A 6,000-nucleotide genomic window follows, 5' to 3' on the forward strand; every position below is an offset into this window, starting at 1 on the left:
AGAGCTTTCTGCGCCGCGAGACAAGGATCAGGATGGAGGAGAGTCATCTGGTCACCCTTTCGCCCCCCGCCCCCCAACAGCTAGGCCCGCGACAGGTGCATACGGAATGACTTGACAAGGACGGGGCAGAGCTGAGGGGCTGTGGGCTGTGGCCTGGGCTTTTTCGGGATCGCACAGTCCCTTCTGGAGTCACTGCTCCGCCACTAGCAGCAAAACTCCAGCAAGCACCCCCAGCTTCTCTAAGGTCGTTCCGTCGTCCGCAATACTCGGGGGTTAACAGTTCCCGAAGCTTTGGGGATCTCAGGGAAATTAAGAGATAATGGCGTACGGCGCTTTGCGCGGGGCCTGCCAAGTGAAGGGACGGGTTCTCTCTTACCTTGGGAGTGGAGCGCTAGAGACCAGGCGACACTCTCCAAAGGGAACAGTGAGTCACACTTGGGGGTTTCAGACACGTGACCATTGCCAAGTCTCGGCCGACGCGTGCAGCTACCTGTTGAGTGGAATTAAGCAATTTTTTCCTTTCCTTCGTCCTTTTTTTTTTTTTTTTCCCTTCCCTCCAGCCCTTCCCTTTGTTGATTCGGGTCCCTGCTCCTCCCTCCGGCGCTGGCTTCGGCTCGCTCCCCGAAGCGACCTCGGGACTGAGAGCGGAGAGCGCCGGAGACCTTGGCCGTGAGTCTGCGTCTGGCGCCCGGGAGCCGGAGCTGTGCGGGGGGCACCCGCCGCCGCAACGGCCTCCGGGTCGCAGAACTGTGGGAGGGGCAGAGGGGGCCGCGGCGGGGCTGCGCTCCGCGGTCCTGGAGTGGTCCAGCCAGCTAGAGCTGGCTCTGCTAGACTGCACCTTTGACCTCTAGTAACCCCACCGTCGCAGGGAACCGGTCCAACTCCCGCCGGGGGAGGAAAAGCACCCAGGCAGCCTCGCGCCCCTTTCTCCCTGGGGTTGGGGCCCCAGCCGAGGAGATCAGTGATGGGAAATTAGTCCGAAGGAGCAGGTCCTTTCAGGGCCTATCCTTGTTACTTTTGTTACTCCAGCTGCCAACGGAGCACACTTTGTCCTTCCTTACGCTATGATTCATTAGCAAGAGGCCGACTGACTTTATTTCTCAGTATAAAACCCCTTGCACTTTATGGGATGGTAAATGGTACCCCCAGATATGTTGCTTCCTTCCCCTCCCGCTCTCCTCCATGGGTGAACAACGCAGAGGTAAGTCAGGTATTGCCTGCGATTTGCAGATAGGAAAACTAAGTCACGGGAAGCGGGGGAGGGGCAGCTGAAGGACGTTTGACAACCAGGTCTCTCTCCTCCGCTCTCTGTTTAATTTGGGCAGTTGACCTCTCACGTATGAGCTCTTGGGAACCCTGTCTCCATCGATCATGCCTCACCGATGACGCAGTGGGTAACCTGTGAGCCAAAAATCCCCTTCTCTGTTCTGAGTTGCTCACAGCCATAGTCCCTAGAACTTTAACTGGACAATGCGGAGGATATGTGGGATCTTTGCTACATGAGATCCCCTAGGGGAATTAGGTATTCCTCCAAAGTTGATTATCCTACCTGGAAAGGGGGAGAAAGAAAGAAGGAAAGAAAGAAAGAAAGAAAGAAGGAAAGAAGGAAAGGAAGGAAGGAAGGAGGGAAGGAGGGAAGGAGGGAAGGAAGGAAGGAAGGAAGGAAGGAAGGAAGGAAGGAAGGAAGGAAGGAAGGAAGGAAGGAAGGAAAAAAGCCAGAGTCAACAAATCCCATACCCATTTTTTTAAACTGCTAAGGCTATTAAACCATTTAAGTTTTATTGCTGGTTGGTTAGAGTGCCCTCCTGTGTCTCTATAATAAAATATAATGTGAAAACTGGCAAAGCACATAACGAAATTACAATCATGACATTAGAGTAATGGGTAACATCAACTGTTTGTTATGCTTCAGACTTTGCAGAAGAGCCACCAGATCTGGGGAGCCTCCTGTGTGGAGGAAGTCCCTGTATGAGGAGTTTCAACGGAAAATTCTGGGTTTGTGTTGCAGTCAAAATTTCAAGGTTTCAAGCTATGCTAGTAAAGGATTCTTGCCCTTCTTTTTGGCTCCCAACATGTGAAGGCACCTCTCCATGTGAAAGGAATGAATTCCCCTCTTAGGACACCTCTCCAGCCTCCCTTGCGGTTAGAGTTCTCACTTTAAATTCAGCCAGTCAGACCCTGCACTGGAAGCCAGTGAGGCTAGAAGCAGGCAGCCACCAGCCAGTGGGGCAGCAGTGCGAACAGCACCCTGCTTCTCTGGCACAACAGCGGGAAATGGGATTTAGGCACTGCTACTGCCTGAATTATCTCAGAAGCCCGGTTCCTGTGCCCCAGAGAGATTCTGGTTACTACCCAATATCATTGTAATGATTCTCTTCCGCATAAATGAGCCGGAAACTATAGTGCTTGTGACAAAGAAGATGACTCAATCACCACATGTTAACTGAGCAGCTATTACAGGTAAAACACTGGGCTGAGCACCCCCAAGGAATGTTCAGGCGGCTGTCCCTACTCTCATGAACACAAGGTAGGAAGTTAGAAATGGCAAGAGCTTGCGGCGGAAGGGTTACCAGGCATCCAGTGCTGGCCAACAGAAATATAATACAAGCCACACGTCTTAATCAGCCCGGGTTGCAGGAACAAAATACCGTAGACTGGATGGCTCGAACAACAGAAATGTATTCTCTTACAGTTCTGGAAGCTAGAAATCTGAGATTAGGGTGCCAGCATGGTCGGGTTCTGATAAAAACCCTCTTTTTGGCTTGTAGATAGCCATCTTCTCGCTATGCCCTCACATGGGAGGGAGAGAGACAGGGAGAAGGAGCGAGCTCTCTGGTCTCTTCTTATAAGGGCACTAATTCCCATCCTTAGGGCCCCAACCTCCTGACCTCATCTAAACCTAATTATCTTTCAAAGGCCCCATCTCTAAATACCATTATATTGGGGGTCAGGGCTCCAACATATGAATTTGGGTGGAGGGTACACAATTCTTTCCATAGCTCCACATGTGTAATTTTACATTTTCTAATAGCAACACAGAAAGATAAAAAGAAACATATGAAATTAATTCAAATAATCTATTTTAGGGGTGCCTGGGTGGCTCAGTCAATTAAGCATCAGACTCTTGATTTGGGCTCAGGTCATGATCTCGTGGATCATGAGATAGAGCCTCATGTCAGGCTCTGAGCTGAGTGTGGAGCCTGCTTGGGTTCTCTCTCTCTCTCTCTCTCTCTCTCTCAAAATAAATAAATAAACTTTTAAAAAATAATATATTTTGTTGAACACAATATATCTAAAATGGTATTTCAAAATGTAGTCAATATATAAAATTCTTAATGAGATATTTTACATCCTTGTTTTGAAATCCAATGTGTATTTTATACTTATGATGCATGTCAATTCAGATGCTCAGTAGCCACACATAAGTGGTGGCTACCATATTGGACAGCAGAAATTTAGTGTTAAAACTAAAACAAATCTTAGAAATCATTTAGTAGAACTATCTCGCTTTACACATAACAAAACCAAGACTCAGCCAAATTAACTGACGTGCTCAGGATCGCACAGCCGGTTAAAAGGGAGAGCCAGAACATAAACCCAGGTTTTTTATTCCAAAATCAGTTCTCTTCTTGTGACCTCTCTCTGTTCAGGGACAGAAAAGATTATCTGAGAGGAACTGACTTAGCAGAAATCCTGAAATAAAGATCAACCATTGGTTCCAAGAAAAAAAAAAGAATACAAACTTGACCCCCTTGATATTTATTAAACATGTCACATGTCCAGTATTATGCTAAATGCTATAAGAAACTCAAAAATGAAGTGGAAGTTATAATTAAATGCACAGCTTACTCAAACTATACATAACACATTCAAAGAAGAAAAAAATGGGGGCACCTGGGTGGCTCAGTGGGTTAAGCGTCCAGCTTCAGCTCAGGTCATGATCTCGTGGTCTGTGAGTTCAAACCCAGCATCAGGCTCTGTGCTAGCAGCTTAGACCCTGGAGCCTGCTTTAGATTCTGTGTGTGTGTGTGTCTCTCTCTGTGTCCTTCCCTGCTTTGCTCTGTCTTTCTTGCTCTCAAAAATAAATAAATTTAAAGAAAGAGAGAAGAAAGAAAGAAAGAAAGGAAGAAAGAAAGAAGCGAAAGAAAGAAAGAAAGAAAGAAAGAAAGAAAGAAAGAAAGAAAGAAAGAAAGAAGCGAAAGAAAGAAAGAAAGAAACGAGAGAAATGTAAGTGAATGAAAACAGTTGGAAAAAATATGGGTGGGGGGGAGTAGGACTTGAGAAGCCCTTAAAGAATGGAAAAGCCTTAGGTCTCAACTTTTGGCTGGCACTTGGATCCTCTAAGTTATTTATTACTTACGAGTTTTGGCAAAGGAATACCAAACCTCCTTCAAGGGAGGAGCATCCGTCTGCTAACTGTCTCTTACTTCTGACTGACTAGCAGGAATTAAACTGGCTCTCCCTTTGACAAATTCAAAGGCGAGATCTTCAGCCTCTGAAGTTTTTATCAATCAACAACATTTCTTCCAAAGAGAAAGACCATAGCAGCATTTCCTAGTGTGTGGGCCGGGGATGGTAACAGGTGTTACACAGAATAAAATGGAAACGCTGAGTAAAACAAGCTGTAACAGGCTTCCTCACTGCAGAACTTCCGAGGACCTTCAAAATACTGTAACCTTTCAGTAGCTTCAAGTTCAGATTCAAGGTCCTTCACATGGCCTACAACCCTCTCCATGGACTTCCCTGGGGGGTGGCACCCTCCCCTTCTCTCTCTTCCTTCTTGTCCCTTGGGCCTTATCTTCAGTTCCTCTGTCTGCTTTGAGCCCTTGAAATGGGACCAGTCTCAACAAAGATGTGCTGTGAGCATGGAAAACATACCGCATTGCAAAGACTTAGAACAAAAAAGTAAATAAAATACTGTATTCAGGGGTGTCTGGGTGTCTCAGTCGGTTAAGTGTCTGAGTTTGGCTCAGTTTATGATCTCACAGTTCATGGATTCGAGCCCCACTGACAGTTCTCTGTGCTGACAGTTCAGAGCCTGGAGCCTGCTTTGGATTCTGTGTCTCCCTCTCTCTCTGCCCCTCCCCTGCTCATACTCTGTCTCTCTCTGTCTCAAATATAATAAACTTAAAAAAATTTTATAAACAAATAAAATAAAATACTGCATTCATAATTGTTTATATTGATTAAATGTTGAAATGACAATATTTTGGATATATTGAGTTAGGAAAAATACATCATTAAAATTAACTTCATATTTTTATTTTTTGTAACATGGCTGCCATAATATGAAAACTTTTAATACCTATGTGGCTCACATTATATTTCTATTGGACATTCTAAAGCATCAAGATTGGCCTTTAACCCTGGCTAATGGTAACTCTTATCAAACTTCAGATACACATTTATGTTTTCTTCCTTAAAGACACTTTCCCTGTCCCCTGGCCTAGGTTTCCTACAAGCATAGACCTTTATTTTATAGAACTTATCTGGGTCGGTAATTAAACATTATTTGTTTGGCTGTTCGATTCATGTCCATCTTCCTGTTAGTGTATTCCTCTGCTCCCTGATTCCATGAATCGTTTGTTCCTAGATTTGTTTTTGTTTTTTGTTTTCTCCTGGAGCCAGCCTAAAGCCTCTCATATAGAAAGACCTCCTTAAATATTTGTTGAATGATTAATTCCATAAATAAAATGTATTATGGATTTCCAAGACGGGGACAGAGTATTTGGCTTTTGCTAAATTGATTTGACCACAGAAACCTCACCTCATGAAAAGTTTAGTGAAGGCTCAGAACTCTCCAAAAAGATAGTTTGGAGAGCACTGTGTTAGGGATCGTAACTACAGAGGAAGCTAACTGAGCCTGTTTTAATCTCCATCTGTAGTATGACCTCAGCTCTCCCGATGCTGAAGGGAGCCACGGGTAAGCTTGTCTGGATTTGTTTGTTTGTTTCCCTTCCTCTGCAAAACACAAGCCTCAGTACCTTGAATTCTTTTACT

This window comes from Hyaena hyaena, unplaced genomic scaffold, assembly GCF_003009895.1.
Source record: "Hyaena hyaena isolate Hyena2069 unplaced genomic scaffold, ASM300989v1 scaffold_33, whole genome shotgun sequence".
NCBI classification, from domain to species: Eukaryota; Metazoa; Chordata; class Mammalia; order Carnivora; family Hyaenidae; genus Hyaena; species Hyaena hyaena.